Here is a 17,828-nt window from a genome sequence, read left to right on the forward strand (position 1 = left end):
TTGTTCTTTGATACGTCCATACATTCAACCATGTACTGAGTCAGCCCCTATTCATGAGTAGCTTATTATCTAGTGGGTGACGTACCTACTTCCTACTACAATATGATTTGGAGGGGCTATCTTAAAAGTAGATCAGGATGGGGTAGGGGTACAAAGCTAGTAAAATAAAAAGCTGTTTGAGACCAGATAGGAAGGACAACTTAAGGAGTTTGCTTTCAATCATCTTGTAGTAGGAGTCCACAGAGCTTTTTAAATAAAGAAGTGTTCAATAAACCTGGTATGTGAGAAGTATAATGTTTCTGGCACTGAAAATACGGTGGTGCCTGGGCAGCAGTTACTGCTCCAAAGCTGGTGAGAAGCAAAGTCTTCGATTCCTTGAAGTCCAGATGAGGACAGGTTTAGACCGACATTTATTGTTGCCCATCAGAAGGTGGTTTCCAGGGAGAGTCAGGCTATTGTTTCAAGAGAATATCTCTATTTATATTTTAAAATATAAAGGAACTGGCCTGTATTGAGACTGTAACATGTGTTTTCCTGAATGTACTTTGTCAATTTGGCTAAACTGGACCTGCTTTTCCCAGAATTTCCTTCCCTGTGTCCTGAAACTTAGTGTTAGCCACAAGAGAAATTATGTATGTTATTTGCAAGACAGGTGCAATGCAGCAACCGTACCTTTATACTCTGAAGGTTAGCTTGGGTGCATGAAGCTTGAATACATTATTGCCAGTGCATGCTATTGGCTAGACCACAGGTAGTCCACCAGATTCTCTCACTCTGGTCCAAGTATAGAGTGAGCCAGCTTCTTATGCATCTCAACACCAAATCAAGGTGGGAGACATGTATCCACATGGGAGAGCAAAATGGGATAGCACAGGTTCTGCTTGTCCACGTGGGTTTCATGTCATCATTTTGCTCATCCATATCTGGCCTTCCTTCCTTACTGCCAGTCTGCTTCACCTCTGGTGATGCTGAGCTCAACACTAGATGCAGAGACCACAGCCTGCCTAAGCATCCCCATCAGCTTGTACAATCATGCAAGGACTAGCTTCATAACAAATCCCTTGTTCTACAGCATTCACAGAAGCCACAGTTCTTTGATCAAACCAGTAATTATGTATGGATGTGAGAGTTGGACTACAAAGAAAGCTGAGCACAGAAGAATTGAGGTTTTTGAACTGTGGTGTTGGAGAAGACTCTTGAGAGTCCCTTGGACTGCGAGGAGATCCAACCAGTCCATCCTAAGGAAGATCAGTCTTGGGTATTCTTTGGAAGGAGTGATGTTGAAGCTGAAACTCCAATCCTTTGGTCACTTGATGAGGAGAGCTGATTCATTTGAAAAGACTCTGACGCTGGGAAAGATTGAGGTCAGGAGGAGAAGGGGATGACAGACAATGAGATGGTTGGATGGCATCACCGACACAATGAACATGGGTTTGGGTGGACTCCGGGAGTTGGTGATGAACAGGGAGGCCTGACTTGCTGTGGTTCATGGGGTTGCAAAGAGTCAGACACGACTGAGTGACTGAACTGAACTGATACACAACCTCTTTGTGCTTCATATTGTTGATATTACTAGGGGTTTCCTGAGCGTACTGGGTAGAGGTCCTCATGCCAGATAGCACCTTACATGTAACAGGCACTCTTGTTGTTCCCAAATTATTGATAAGAAAGTTGAGGTTGAAAAGGGTCCGTAAGTGATCAAAGCCATATAGTTAGCAGCACACCTTGGGTTGAACCCAAGATCATCTAGGTCTTCTCAGTCGCTGCCTACACGACCTCCTCCCAGAGATTCCATGGGCAAGAAGTAGGATCCGGACTCTTGGGATTGGTCCCCGTGGCATTGGAGACACTCTGTTGACACTGTCTGGCACCCATGGTGCCACTTCTTTCAGGTGACATTTGGTGTCTCGGTAGTTAAAATGGAGATGAGTGTTCTACTTGTATAGGTTTGTTTGAGACTAAATGAACTGATAGATGTAAAGTGGCACATGGTACTCTTGCTCCTGCCTCATCCCTGTCCCCCAGTCTGCTCTCAGCATCTCAGCAGCTTCAGATTCCTCCATCTACTGTCACTGAATATCAGACAAGTAGTGTAAGCCCATTGCATCTTTTAACTCCCAGCAAAACTAACCTATTTCATGTCTCATTTCCTTGGAGCTGTGTTGTCTGCTAGATGCTTGAAAGTGCTAAAGTGAATTAAACAAATATACCTTTGTTAATTTATTACCTAGTTGAATTGTGTGCTCAAGAAATACCTTAATCCTTAACCAGGTTTGACAGCAATTGACATCAAGAAGGTTACCTGAAGAGTAATGCTAGTAGTGAGAATTTCAAATAGGGACTCAGATAAGGGTAGCGTATCTGTGTGTGTTTGTGTGGGGTCATTTGACTGCTATCAGTCTGTGGTCCCCAGTGAGCTGAACTGGCTTATGAAGAGTACCTCAGTAATGTAAAGTAGCTTGACCCTTTGAATTTCCTCCTTCCTTCCTAGCTCTTCTAAACTCTCCCAGGTTTTCAGTAAAGCTTTTCTTGCTGCGTTTATCATAAAGCCACACCCCTAACAGGCACTCACCTTCTCCCTTCTTTCTCTCTCTCTCTCTCAGCAGGTGTGCTTTCTTTCATTTCTATTGTAATTGCATTTAATGGTCTCTTATTCATGCCCTTTTAATATCAATTTGCACTTTGAATTTTACTGCCTATTGTTATGTGAGAGCCATTAATGGTGAACCAATGGATAAAGTGCATTTCTTTTTATAAGGTGGACCAAGAATCAATAGTCATTATTCTTGGGTCTTAGACATAAGAAACCTGGGAAGACATCATCTTTCAAGATTCCATTTTGTTCAGTTCTAAATAAGTCAGCCAGTATAAATGAGAAGACATGTATGTGCATGTGTATATTTGCATATATATTTTGCATAGAAATGATCTTTGTATGATAATATCCTTTAATATTCTTGACCTTGCTGTATTATTCTAAAAGATCATAAAATTGAAGGGCAATTTGCAATTCACGAGGAGAAATATGGAATTGAATTTAAAAGAGAGAAAATTGCAGAGCAAATGTACTTGTTTCATTTTCTTTTAGAGGACAGAAGTTTCAAACGAGAACCTGAGTCATACCTCTTTACATACACAGATACTCGACTGGTTCTCTTGACCCTCTTAAAAATTATTGTGAAGAGTTATGATGCTGAGTTCCTCTGTGATCCTCATTATCCTCCCTCTATACAGTTACAGTTGTGGAAATGTAATCAGTTCCTCTCTCTTCAAAAGTCTATTTTCTCAAATCCAGGCAAATGTATTTAAGAGGAAAGTAGGGAAAGGCATTTTAATTTTCATCAACAGCAGCTACTTGTCAATTTCCTCAACTCTTGAGAATTTACTTTCTGAGGAATCAAGTTAAATGACTTTGGGTGCAATGATAGGTTTTACCTAGCAGAGACAATATAGACTCTTATTTTGCATAAATGGCCCCACAATTTCCAAGAAAGCAATTAAATGCACCACTGTGTCCACTGAACAATAAAAAATTTAAAGCACAATCACAGGGTGAAATTGTCTGGAAATATTATGAGACCTGTTTGAACCTAATATTGGAAGACACGTTTGAGCCTGTTGAAATTCAGTATTAATTTTTGTTGTCATTTCTTTTAAGAAGCCTTTCTTGCCCAGAGAAAAATGAATCATCCATAACACAGTGTTCCCTGTGGTTTTTCACAGCAGAAAGCTATACATCTGCCATGTAGTTGCTTTCATACTTCCAATCAGGATCCTCCTCAGAACAGACACTATTTCTGGATCCCAGGGCCCACCACAGTATATGGTACACGGTTGCATGGTTAATGTTGTGGTTCAGTCACACAATTGTGTCTGTTTGTGACCCCATGGACTGCAGCACACCAGGTTTCCCTGTCTTACATCATCTCCCAGAGTTTGCTCAAACTCAAGTCCATTGAGTCAGTGATGCCATCCAACCATCTCGTCCTCTGTTGTCCCCTTCCCCTGCCTTCAATCTTTCCCAGCATAAGGGTCTTTTCTAATGAGCCAGTTCTTAGCGTTAGGTGGCCAAAGTATTAGAGCTTCAGCTTCAGCATCAGTCCTTCCAATGAATATTCAGGGTTGATTTCTTTTTGGATTGACTGGTTTGATCTCCTTGCAGTCCAAGGAATTCTCAAGAGTCTTCTTCAACACCACAGTTCAAAAGCATCAATTCTTCAGCATTCAACCTTCTTTATGGTCCAACTCTAACATCCCTAAATGACTGCTGGAGAACCTGTAGCTTTTACTATACAGACCTTTGTCTGCAAAGTAATATCTCTGCTTTTTAATATACTGTTTAGGGTTGCCATAGCTTTTCTTCTAAAGAGCAAGTGTCTTTTAATTTCATGGCTATGGTCACCATCTGCAGTGATTTTGGAGCCCAAGAAAATAAAGTCTGTCACTGTTTCAATTGTTTCCATCTCACATTTCACGTGATGCATTCTGCATATAGGTTAAATAAGCAGGGTGACAATACACAGCCTTGACGTACTGCTTTCCCAATTTGTAAGCAGTGCATTGTTCCATCTCTGGTTCTAACTGTTGCTTCTTGACTTGCATACAAGTTTTGCAGGAGACAGGTAAGATGACTCTGGTCTTCCCATCTCTTCAAGAATTTTCCACAGTTTGCTTTGATCCACACAGTCAAAGGCTTTTGCTTAGTCGATAAAGCAGAAGTAGAGGTTTTTCTGGAATTCTCTTGCTTTTCTATGATCCAACGGATGTTGGCAATTTGATCTCTGATTCCTATGCCTTTTCTAAATCCTGATTGAACATCTGGGAGATCTCAGTTCACATACTGTTGAAGTCTAGCTTGGAGAATTTTGAGCATTACTTTGCTAGCATGTGAAATGAGTGTAATTGTGCGGTATTTTGAAGATTCTTTGCATTGCCTTTCTTTGGGATTGGAATAAAAACTGGCCTTTTCCAGTCCTGTGGCCACTGCTAAGTTTCCAAAATTTGCTGGGATACTGAATGCAGCACTTGAACAGCATGGTACACGGTAGGAGTTTATAAAGCTTTAGTAGAGTGGATGGAAGGTTGACACTGACTTGACACTTCAAAATATGATAAAGTACTTTGCTTTGGGGGGGATTGGGTAAAAGTGAGCATGTAGGGATGAAGCACAAGCTGGAATCAAGATTGCAGGGAGAAATGTCAATAGTATCGGATATGCAGATGACGTCACACTTATGGCAGGAAGCGAAGAACTTGAGGAAAGCCTCTCAAGGAAGCCTCACGAGGAAAGTGAAAGAGGAGAGTGAAAAAGTTGGCTTAAAACTCAACATTCAGAAAACTAAGATCATGGTATCTGGTCCCATCACTTCATGGCAAATAGATGGGGAAACAATGGAAACAGTGACAGACTTTATTTTGGAGGGATCCAAAATCACTGCAGATGGTGACTGCAGCCTTGAAATTAAAAGATGCTTGCTCCTTGGAAGAAAAGCTATGACCAACCTAGACAGCATATTAAAAAGCAGAGACATTGCTTTGCCAACAAGGGTCCATTTAGTCAAAGCTATGGTTTTTCCAGTAGTCATGTATGGATGTGAGAGTTGGACTATAAAAAATGCTGAGCACCAAAGAATTGATGCTTTGAACTGTGGTGTTGGAGAAGACTTCTGAGAGTTCCTTGGCCAGCAAAGAGATCCAACCAGTCCATCCTAAAGGAAATCAGTCCTGAATATTCATTGGAAGGACTGATGCTGAAGCTGAAACTCCAATACTTTGGCCACCGGATACAAAAAACTGACTTGTGGTAAAAGACCCTGACGCTGGGAAAGATTGAAGGTGGGAGGAGAAGGGGATGACAGAAGATGAGATGGTTGGATGGCATCACCAACTCAATGGACATAAGCCTGAGTAAACTCTGGAAGTTGGTGATAGGGAGGCCTGGAGTGCTGCAGCCCATGGGATCACAAAGAGTCAGACATGATTGAGTGACTGAACTGAACTCAACTTAACTCAAAGGAAGTGTTAGTTGCTCAGTCAAGTCTGACTCTTTGTCACTCCATGGATCATAACCCTACAGGCTCATTTGTCCATAGGATTCTCCAGGAAAGAATACTGGAGTGGGTTTCCATGCCCTTCTCCAGGGGATCTTCCCCACCCAGGGATCGAACCCACATCTCCTAATGTTTCCTGCATGGGCATGCAGGTTCTTTACCACTGGTATCTCTTGGGTAGTCCAACATGTAGAGAATAAAAAACCTATTTTCCAAATTGGAGAGTAAGCTTCTGAAATATAGATCAAGTTTCTAATTTTAATGTATTCTGTATTAGTGTTTTATTGCTATATAACAAATGACCACAGTGTAGCAGCTTAAAATAATTCTCATTTATGATCTTACATTTCCATAGGACAGAAAACCAGTGGAACGAGACTGGGATTGTTACTTAGGCAGTCAAGGTACTGACTGCATTATGCTCTTATCTGTAAACTCTAGGAAAGAACCTGCTTCAAAGTTCATTCCAGTTGAGGAGGATCTGGTTTCTGGGCATGAGAGACGATCACAGTCACCAGTCCACCACACTTAATGGGGGAAATTATAGAGTGATGAGGGTCATAGCAGGTATTTTTTATCATTTTAAAAGTGTTATGTCTGTAAGAGTTAATTGAGAAATGCTGAGGAATACATAAGTGACATGAATAACAACAGAAGCTCTGGCTCCCAATTCCTTTAGATGAAGGGCCTGTGGTTGGAGAAAAGATAGGGTCACCTGATCCCCATTGTCTTCTGGTTTTGTCCTGTCAGTTGTCAACTGCTATCATGTATCCAGTCTTGAAACATTAATGGTCAAGACTAGAACGTGTGCATTCAGATTGAGAAAGAAGAGCCACAACTGATAGATTTTATTGCAGAACATTCCATTTATAGTACAATATAGATGCAAATTGGAGAATAAAATGGCAACACTCTAGTATTCTTGCCTGGAGAATCCCATGGACAGAGGAGCCTGGTGGGCTACAGTCCATAGGGTCACAAAGAGTTGGACACGACTGAGCGACTATCACTCACTCATAGATGCAAAGTAGTTTTTGTTTTTTATTTTGAAAGTTAGTTCTTAAGATATTTTCTGGGACTAAATGTGCTTCAGTCATGTGTGACTCTGTGCGACCCCATGGACTGTAACCCGCCAGGCTTCTCTGTCCATGGGATTCTCCAGGCAAGAATACTGGAGTGGGCTGCCATGCCCTCCTCCAGGGGATCTTCCCGACCCAGGGATGGAACCCACATCTCTTACATCTCCTGCATTGGCAGACTGCTTCTTTACCACTAGCACCACCTTGGAATCCATACACACACACACACACACACAGATACATACATAAATACATACATACATATGCATGCTAAGTCATTTCAGTCGTGTCTGACTCTGTGCGACCCCATAGACGGCAGCCCACCAGGCTCCCCCGTCCCTGGGATTCTCCAGGCGAGAACACTGGAGTGGGTTGCCATTTCCTTCTCCAATGCATGTACACACATATGTACATACATACATGTACCCAGAAACTGAGAATATATGTAAAAGTGTTTTAAGTCCACTGTCACGAGTCTTTCAGTATGTGGCACTGGAAACACACGCATATATCCCCGTTCCCGCCAGAGACAGACACACATCTTCAGATACCAGCTGAGTTTACCATCATACTCAAAAGCCACTATTAGCCTTGAAACTTTTCTGCCCTGGAGATGCTTATATTAGGTTTGACTAAGAGATTCCAAATTTTGGAAATAACTGTATAAAATGACTTAATAAAGTGGTTCATTAACTCTAAAGTGCCGAATCGATGATTCAGCTGTAATTTGTTACAAGTTTGCTCCCCACACCAACCTAGGCACTGTAGGAGCAGCCACTTACTGGTTTTTGTAGGTGATACAGTTGAACTGGGATGGTGGTCTACTCATGGCTGCAGATAAAAGGTTAATCTGTAGTTTGTGCCTGGGCCCCAGGAAAGGCAGGAACTGTTCTTGGCACCTGTACCTGCCTTTAAATATCACCCTTCCTCTCAGATCCCCGGGTCTCACAGAACCACTCATCCCCCGTATCCATAAACCCTGTAGCGTGTCTGCTACTCCAGTTTCCACTCTTCTCGTGACTGTGTTACACAGCTGGGCACCAAATTTCATCATCTTTGTCCTTTTCACCCATTTTCTGTCTCTTTTCGACACATCATGTGGAGCGCTGATAAGCTAAATTTAAAGGAGAAGGTAATTCTATTTCAAGCATAATATTAAGTGCCTTGGCCTTTAGAGATCAAAAGAAATCAGATAACCCGACTAGAGGAATTCAAGGACAAGTGTAAAATCTGTTGGGTTTGTCTTTTTTCCAACTTCATGGGAGTATCCAGTAGTTATCAGTAATTTGAGGGTTGTGCACCAGCTTTACACAAGGTGTTGGTATTACAGTTGTGAATTCAACAAAGCCCCTACTTTGATGAATGTATATTCTAGCAAGGAAAATAGAGTGAAATTAAAATGTTGCATATTTTATAACTGCAGTGTTGCAAAGCACTTTGAAGGAGAGATACAGGATGTCATGAAAGCATATAGTAATAGGAGTTCTAAGACAATATGAATGAGTCGAGAAATTTCCCTCAGAAAGTGGTATTTCAGTTAGGATCTGAAGGAAAAATAGTTGAACTAAGTCCAGAGAGAGTAGAATGGCAGTTGAGGCAGAGGAAACTTGGATTCCCAGAGCTGAACATGCAGGAAGACTTCAGGTCTAGAAAGGGTGTGGCATCCTCCAGGACCAACGACAAGGTCAGTGTGGCTAGAGAAGTGAGGCGGAGATGGGACACCATGCATGGGACCCCCTGGGGTAAGCAGGGGGCTCTTCTCCACACAGTAGTTCAGGGACCCAGGCAATGGAGGCTCTGCCATCTAGTAGCTACACCACTTAGGGCACCAGTCATCCTTAGCCACCAAGGCAGGGGAAAGAGATACTGCAGACATTCATGTGAGATTGTCACTGTTTCCGCCAGAGAGGGACACCTGTCACTTCTCATCGTATTACCTTGCCTGATCTAGTTACCAGACTCTGCCTAATGGCAGGGGATCTCCAAAATCTAGAGAAGCACCTGGGGTATTTGATGGTCATCACTGTGTGTGCCACAGAAGACTTGGGTGGTTTTACCCAAGGGACAGTCGTTGTCTGGTTTTCTAAACAGATGCCATGTAAACCGCAAGCCTAATTAGAAGGGAGATATTCTACTTTTATACCCAGCTTCCCAGGTGGTACTAGGGGGAAAGAATCTGCCTTCCAGTACAGGACACAGAAGAGATGAGGGTTCAGTCCTTGGATAGGGAAGATCCCCTGGAGGAGGGCATGGCAACCCACTCCAGTATTCTTGCCTGGAGAATGCCATGGACATAGGAGCCTGGTGGGCTACATCCATGGGATCGCAGAGTTGGATATGACTGAAGTGACTGAGCACACAAGAAATAACTAAGATATCACAGGATGATACTGTTGTGCATCTGTTATTGAATAGAGCAAAGAACAAAAAAAATCCTCATAGTAACCTCATAGTCAGAAGGGCAAGTTAAGACTGTATCATATAACCTGTGTGAGTTATAATCGGTGAAATTATCTTATATATGGGATCTTATTAAAGCTTGGGGAGCTTTTTAGGGGTACATCAAAAGGCTCTGTTTTTAGTCCTATGATGCTCAATATTTTAGTAACTTGAATAAGGATTTAGAAACCATCCCATTGAAATTTTCATATTAATCTAAAGTAGAATTAATACCAAAAGGTCATGATAAATTGAGGAAAGATAAGCGAAAGCTTAGGCAGTCTACTTGAGCAGGGAAGACAATAAGATCTGGTTTGGGGGTCAAATAACCATCTTACTATCCAGTCGAAAAACCAGGCACTTGCAGTCCAGAAGCAATACTGTGTGAAGTGAACTGTGAGAAATAGATGGAGACTTGGTTCAGGATGAGTAAGGGATACAAGAAAAAGCTGGGTTATTCATGTGTTAAGATCAAGACAGGGGAAACCTGATTCACAGCCCCAACTGCCTTCTGGTGAAAGCAGACCTCAGATATTAATAGTTTTTTAAAAATATGCAGTAAAGTTAACCAACTGTAGAAATTAGGGTCCTAGAATAGAATGCACAGATCCAGAATTTGCTCAGAGGTTTGCAGCTTGAGTCCTGCTCAAGGTCTGGGGCATCGCTCTGTTATTTTACCTCCTTATTTCAATCTCTTCACCTTCTCGGCAGATCATCTCAGTCAGTTACAGAGAGATAGCTATGGCTGCTGTTGACTAGTTTCATCCCTAGTAATGCTCTGTAGTAGGAGTCAGCAAGCCTTTTTTATAAAGGATCAGATAGGGACCAGTTTAGGCTTCACAGACTGTATAGGTTCCACTGCAGACCTACAGTGTGCCAAAGATTATTCTTTGGGCTGAGAAACCTGCCAGAAACAAAACAGACTGTGCTTATCATGAAGTGTACAATCTAGCAACAGGGGAGAAACGCAAACACATCATTTGTTACAAAGGTAAAAGACATTCTGTGTCAGACACTATGTTGTACAAATACAGCCGGGAAGAATTTACAGTGGTCAGGTGATAACGCAGTATGAATAAAACATGTTAGGGGAAAGGGACAAAGGGATGGGATGGAGTATGCTATTTTTTAAAAAAAGAGGAAGGGAATCATGCTTATAAGGTGAAATTTGAACATGAGATGTATAAGTAGGAAAGGCGTGCAACATAGAAATATTCCAAATTTATGGAAATAGTTCTAAAGACAGAAGTAGGGCTAAGCCAGGATGCTGAAGAACTCTGGGGATGTGAGGGTGTTCAAGGGGGATAAAGACAGCAAATAATATAATACCACATCCCCCTACTTCCCAAGCCATGTATTTCTATTCTCCCTTCTATCCTACCAGAGGTAAAATTGTTAAGTCCCCAGTGAACACCCTCTTGATCTCCTTCACCCAGATAGAGAACTCTTTGCTCTCATTTTCTTTTATGTTACCATAGCAAATTATCTGAAAGAGTAACTCATATAAAAATATGAAGTGTGAAGTGTTTCCACTCTCAGAATATTTTTACAAAAGTTATACTCTAAAGGAGGATATATCTAATGACAGAAATCTGAAATTAGCAAAGGCAAGAAACTGCAATAGGCTGATCAAAAAATATTCACACATCCGTCTTATCATACGTGCTCATTGTGGATAGTGTGAGGAACTCAGGTCTATGCTTAAATTGTGTCTCTGGGTCTGCTGTTACATCCTGGAATGACTGAAGTTTAAGTCTTTTTACCCTAATGGGCGTTAGTTTTGTCTTGTGTAAATTAACGGGTTGGGCTACAGCCAGAATGACAACTATTAATATCTGCATCAGCTCTACCCCATTTCTACACTCATGGTGGACACAGAAATTTATCATGGCTCATTTTGCTCAGAACCCAGACTTAACATGAGAATCCTACTTAACATAGTATTCCCAATGACCATGCTCAATCAATGACCCTGGAGATGAAACTTATTTGACCTCTATGAATATTAATCCCTAAGACTCGTTCTATTTTTAAAACTAAATATCTAAATTGGACCTTTGAATATAGGCAATGAGCAACTGGTGAATAATTCCTTATATCAGATGAGCAAAAAAATTTTACAAATGCATTCCAGAACTGTTCTTCTTTGCAGCCTTCCTGACCTAGGCATGCTAGCTCTAGCTAGTTCAGTCAGTTCAGTCACTCAGTCATGTCACACTCTTTGAGACCCAATGGACTGCAGCACCCAGGCCTCCCTGTCCATCACCAACTCCCGGAGTTTACTCAAACTCATGTCCATTGAATTGGTGATGCCATCCAACCATCTCATCCTCTGTCATCCCCTTCTTCTGCATTCAATCCTTCCCAGTATCATGGTCTTTGCAAATGAGTCAGTTCTTCACAGCAGATGGCCAAAGTATTGGAGTTTCAGCTTCAGCATCAGTCCTTCCAATGAATATTCAAACTTATTTCCTTTAGGATGGACTGGTTGGATCTCCTTGCTGTCCAAGGGACTCTCAAGAGTCTTCTCCAACACCACAGTTCAAAAGCATCAATTCTTTGGCACTCAGCTTTCTTTACAGCCCAACTCTCACATCCATACATGACTACTAGAAAAACCATAGCTTTGACTAGACAGACCTTTGATGGCAAAGTAATGTCTCTGCTTTTTAATATGCTGTCTAGGTTGGTCATAGCTTTTCTTCCAAGGAGCAAGCGTCTTTTAATTTCATGGCTGCTGTCACCACCGGCAGTGATTTTGGAGACCCCCCAAAATAAAGTCTCTCACTGTTTCCACTATTTCCCCATCTATTTGCCATGAAGTGATGTGGTCAGATGCCATGATCTTAGTTTTCTGAATGTTGAGTTTTAAGCCAAATTTTTAACTCTCCTCTTTCACTTTCCTCAAGAGACTCTTTTGTTCTTCACTTCCTGTGAAGTGAACTGAAGTGTGGTGTCATCTGCATACCTAAGGTTATTGATATTTCTCCTGGCAATCTTGATTCCAGTTTGTGCTTCATCCAGCCCAGCGTTTCTCATGATGTACTCTGCATATAAGTTAAATAAGCAAGGTGGCAGTATACATCCTTGACGTATTTCTTTCCCAATTTGGAACCAGTCTGTTGTTCCATGTCCAGTTCTAACTGTTGCTTCTTGACCTGCATACAGATTTCTCAGGAGGCAGATCAGGTGGTCTGGTATTTCCATCTCTTTCAGAATTTTCCAGAGTTTGTTGTGATCCACACAGTCAAAGGACTTGGCATAGTCAATAAAGCAGAAGTGGATGTTTTTCTGGAACTCTCTTGCTTTTTCCATGATCCAGCGGATGTTGGCAATTTGATCTCTGGTTCCTTTGCCTTTTCTAAATCCAGCTTGAACACCTGGAATTTCACATTTCACAAACTGTTGAAGCCTGTCTTAGAGAATTTTGTGCATTACTTTGCTAGTGTGTAAGTTGAGTGCAATTGTGCAGTAGTTTGAGCATTTTTTGGCATTGCCTTTCTTTGGGATTGCAATAAAAATGACATTTTCCAGTCCTGTGGCCACTGCTGAGTTTTCCAAATTTGCTGGCATATTGAGTGCAGCACTTTCAGAGCATCATCTTTTAGGATTTGAAATAGCTCAACTGGAATTCCATCACCTCCACTAGCTTTGTTTGAAGTGATGCTTCCTAAGCCCCACTTGACTTCACATTCCAGGATGCCTGCCTCTAGGTGAGTGATCATACACGTCATATGACATCGGTCACAGCTCTGTAGTTAATGACATAAAACTACTCTAATTTTATTTGTCGGATCTTTGAAGCCATACTTTTTAAATTGGGAGTGATTTGGAGTTAAAAAAATTAAAGTGCCTCTCTACCTGGAGGAAAAAGAAATTGCATAAAAGGTAAAAAGAAAAAAAAATAGCAACCATTCAAGTAAAAGTTGGCTGGTGAACAGGAATAATGGAAGCTATTATGAAATGATTGATATACAAATAAAATTCAGCACCTGACATTTTCCTTATTGTCTTTTCAGAGTGGCTTGTTGGCAGCCTGTATTTCTTTCTTCTTGTATGAAGCCCCATCCCTGAGGGTCCCTTTTGACCAGCCACACAGTTCTCACAGAGGAAAGCAGGCTGTCTGAGGCACTGTTTACTGGACTGTTATGCTCCCAGGGAAAGTTAATAGATCAAGTTTAAAGGCTGTCTGTAAAGTTGGTGGCCTTTTGAAGTAATCAAAACAAGGGGAAAAGAAAAAAAATAATAATGTACCTTAACAAGGTCTAAAATCGACTTTATCAGGAATTTCCAATGGGTGAAACAAACTTGCTGTGTTTTTTGAACTTTGTCTGCCTCTGAACCAATGAAGCTGAGCTCTAGAATGAATTAATTGATTCCTGGAATCTTAAGCACTCATTCTTCTCCTGCAATATTGTCAGATGCAATCCATGACAGAAAATAAACTGTTTACTTCCTAGGTCACAGATAAGAGTCTGGAGAAGGATGAGACAAATATTTTGTACTTTCTCTTCAAGTCACCCCCTGGTCCCCTCAGCACCCATCACAGGTGGCCTCATGTTACTCCTTTATCAATTTGCTCTTTTTCCCTCTTCTGTCTTCCATCTCCTTTCTACAACACTTCTGGCTTCCTGATCTATTTTGATTCTCTGTCACCCAACAGACTTAAGTCTTTCATATATTTTATAGTGAAGCAGCTACAATAGTAATGACACTTCTACAAATAATTGTCTATATTTTATAACATAACTTTGATTTGTTTGAATGAAAAACAAAGTTATTCTATTCCCTGTTTTACCAGTTAATCCCTCGGATCAGGGAAGAATGAACGGATGAGAAGATTCTGAGGGAAAAAAGATCCAATTCATGCAACACAGGAGCATTGCTGTGGCAGATGCCTGCCTGGAGGTAAGGTTACAGCCATCTTGATGCTCGTCCACAAGCAGTTATTATTACCTGAGGATAACCCAGGCTCTCAGCACTGAGACCCCGAGGAAGGCAGGGGAACCAGGCTCAGCACTGAATACTTTCTTTTGATGTGATGCCTTTTATATGTAGGGTCACATAATTTCTTTCAGAATCTGATAAAAATTACATAAAGTTTCTCTAGAAAAATGCAGTTTCCTAGATTCATGCATTCCCTTGAGTATATTTGAAGAAATCAATGATCCTGAGTTTATGCTAGAAGTTTAGGAGCTGTCATAAGTAATCACCAAAAAGTTAATTTTATATTGACTTTCTTTCATGTTCTCTTTACCCACTGCCTTCTCAGACTTAAGGCATTGTGACATGGAGGTTAGGAACTTTAAGACAGAAGTTCCTAGACTCAAACTCTGACCCTGTCCTCACTTCCTGACCTTGAGCACATTACTAAACTGACCTGAGCCTCTGTTTTCCTCCAGTAAAATGGGATAACAATGTCATCTTACTGTGTCCATGTTAAGAGCGGTGTTTAACCTAGCAGAGCCTAAGCATTCAGTAAACAGGAAGCTCAAGGTGGCTGAGTGGTAAATAATCTACCTGCCAGTGCAGAAGATGTAAGGGACACAGGTTCTATCCTTAGAACAGCAAGATCCCCTGGAGTACTGGGAAATCCCATGGACAGATGAGCCTGGTGGACTACAGTCCATGGGGCTACAAAGAGTTGGACACAAGTGAGCAACTGAACATGTAGCCAACATTTCACTATTTCCAAAACATAAAATGGATTTGATTATTTTTTCCTGTTACTTGTATAATTAAATCATTTATTTTTTTAATGAATTTCAATTAACATGATCAGAGCACTTGTGATGAGGAGGAAGACTAGTTTTTTCCTACCCTGAACTCTAAAGTATCTTGTTTGTTTTAATAAATGGAACTCAGAGTTCCTATGCAGTTCTGATCTCTTGTAACCTGTGGAGTTAGACACAGGCATTGACTCTTTCACAGATGAACTGCTGATGAAAGCACAGAGGGCGATCCCATGAATGCAGAAGGGGCATTGATTTGTCTCAGAAGGGCTGGTGCTAGCACTCTGACTGTTGTCTTCATGGCCTGGGGGAAGCGAGTTTACTGCTCAGAGCCCCAGCTTCCTCAGTGATAAATTAGGCATCACTGTGAGGGTTGAAGATATGTGTACACTCAACGAATGTCGTTGTTACTATGCCTCCATCTCAATTCCCGCCAGATTTGTTATTTCCTGGGGAGAGCGGAGGCTAAACTATAGCAGTAACTTTAACCTTATTATGTCCTTTGGCATGATCTTTCTAAACACAAATCTGATCAAGTCCTTCCCCATCATAAACCCCTGAAGGGATCCCTTCAGAGAAAGTTCTGCTCCCCCAGAATCATGGCCAGGATTCACCATGGCCCAGACCTCCACACCCAACCCACTGTCCCTCCCCAACCACTGCTGTCCACAAAGCATCCCACACTCAGGCTGGACAACCCTGGGTCTCTCTTCCTCATACCTGGCATTTTCTTCACATTCATGTTTTAAAGTGATACCAAATTATGCTATTCTTAGATAAAGGCAGCATTTTGACAAAAACTGAAATTCAACAGCTCAGCCCCAAATCCTTGGGTAGTAGAACAATGAGACGCTGGAAAAATGTGTATATCCCCCTTTCTCGTGAAACTTTTTTTGCTGTAAATAATTGTCTTTGGATAACTCTAGGAACAGCTACCCTGTGACTGTAAACTATTCCTCTGTTTTGGGGTTTGAGGACCTGAGTGTTACTCATTTTAAGAGGAAGGAAATGGGCAGTGCTTTCTACTCATTTGTTCTGTGTATATTACTGATGTGATAATTGTATGATGGAATAACTTACCAACACGATAGACAATATATGCTGAATATAAGGCTCAATTTCTCTGCCTAAATTGTTTTGTTCCTTAAAAGCAAATGTTACCTGGTACTCAAGTTGTCATAAAGTGTCTCAGATTAAAGGTTTTGCAGAAGGGGGATCCCTCCCAGGGCCCATGAGTGAGCTCTTGTCTAATACTTGAAAGTGAATTGTCCAAAGAGACACATAGGCTGACAAAGCAAAAGACTTTAAAAAAAAAGTATTACTTTATTTTTGGGTGTCCTGGGTCTTTGCTGCTGTACACAGGCTTTCTCTAGTTGTGGCAAGCAGGGGCTACTCTTCCTTGCAATGCAAGGCTTTCTCATTTCAGTGGCCTTTCTTATTGTGGAGCATGGACTCTAGGCACTCTGGCTCAGTAGTTGCGGCTCATGAGTGTAATTGCTCTGCTGCATGTAGGGTCTTCCCAGACCACAAGTGGAACCCATGTCCCCAGCATTGTCAGTCAGATTCTTACCACTTGACCATCAGGAAAGTCTCAAAGCAAAAGATTTTCTTGGGCATAGGGAAGGGGTGCTGAGTGGAGAGCAGCAGGTTAAGGGAACACAGCAGAAGTTTTGCTACATGGCAGTTTCAGTAATGGGATTAGTTTCTGGATTGTCTCTGGCCAGTCATTTCTCTTGGCTCATATTTGGTCTGATTCAGCTCAGTGGTAAAGAACACACCTGCCAATGAAGCAGAGGCAGGTTTAATCCCAAGATCCCCTGGAGAAGGAAATAGCAACCAACTCCACGGATAGAGGAACCTGGCAGGCTACAGTCCACGGGGTCACAAAAAGTCAGAGACGACTTAGCAATTGAGCACACACACAGCCATAGCGTCCTTCCTGGTTACACAGAGCACCTCTTAGCCAAGAGGGATACCGGCGTGAAGGATTCTGGGAAGGTGGCAGGACAGGATTATGGGCTGGCATCTCCCCCCTCCTTCTGGCCCCTCCCAAATTCTCCCTGTTAGTTTTCAGCAGCAGCGCCATGTTAATTATTCAGACCTCCTATAGTGAGATAACCCATGCTAGCAGTTATTATTGTGGCTGGTCAAGTCAGGCAGTTTTGGTCAACGGTTCCCTAATACACGTATGCTCAAATATTTGTTTCCTGTCACAAATTCAGAGTCCTAGCAAAGCAAATTTATCATCTCACAGTTCCATGGTTGGAAGTCCAATACGGTCTCTCGGGGCTAAAATCACAGTGTCAGGATGACTATTTTCCTATCTAGAGGTTTCTTTCTGGGGAAAATCAATTCCTTGGCTCATTCAGGCTGTTGTAAGTGTCAGTTCCCTATGGTTATGAGACAAGGGCCCCTGTTACCTTACTGGCTGTCGGCTGAGGACTGTTCCCAGCTTCTAAAATCTTCCCTCATGAGCCTTCCTCCATTGTCAAAGACAGCAGGGCCAGTGGAGAGCACTTCTCATGTTT

General features: G+C 41.8%; 1 long non-coding RNA gene across 3 annotated transcripts in view; it reads left to right on the plus strand.

Annotated features, from left to right (window-relative positions):
* The window catches only part of LOC147348230 (uncharacterized), a 317,007-nt gene that overhangs the window by 264,835 nt on the left and 34,344 nt on the right, over positions 1–17,828 (plus strand). For all 3 annotated transcript variants that reach the window (XR_015151241.1, XR_015151240.1, XR_015151242.1), the window contains exon 8: positions 14,370–14,476. This is a non-coding gene — a long non-coding RNA (uncharacterized LOC147348230). The remainder of the gene's footprint in view (positions 1–14,369; positions 14,477–17,828) is intronic.

The sequence above is a fragment of the Bos grunniens genome, chromosome 22 (genome assembly GCF_055505025.1).
Source record: "Bos grunniens cultivar Pamir isolate PY7600 chromosome 22, Bosgru_T2T1.0, whole genome shotgun sequence".
Classification (NCBI taxonomy): Eukaryota; Metazoa; Chordata; class Mammalia; order Artiodactyla; family Bovidae; genus Bos; species Bos grunniens.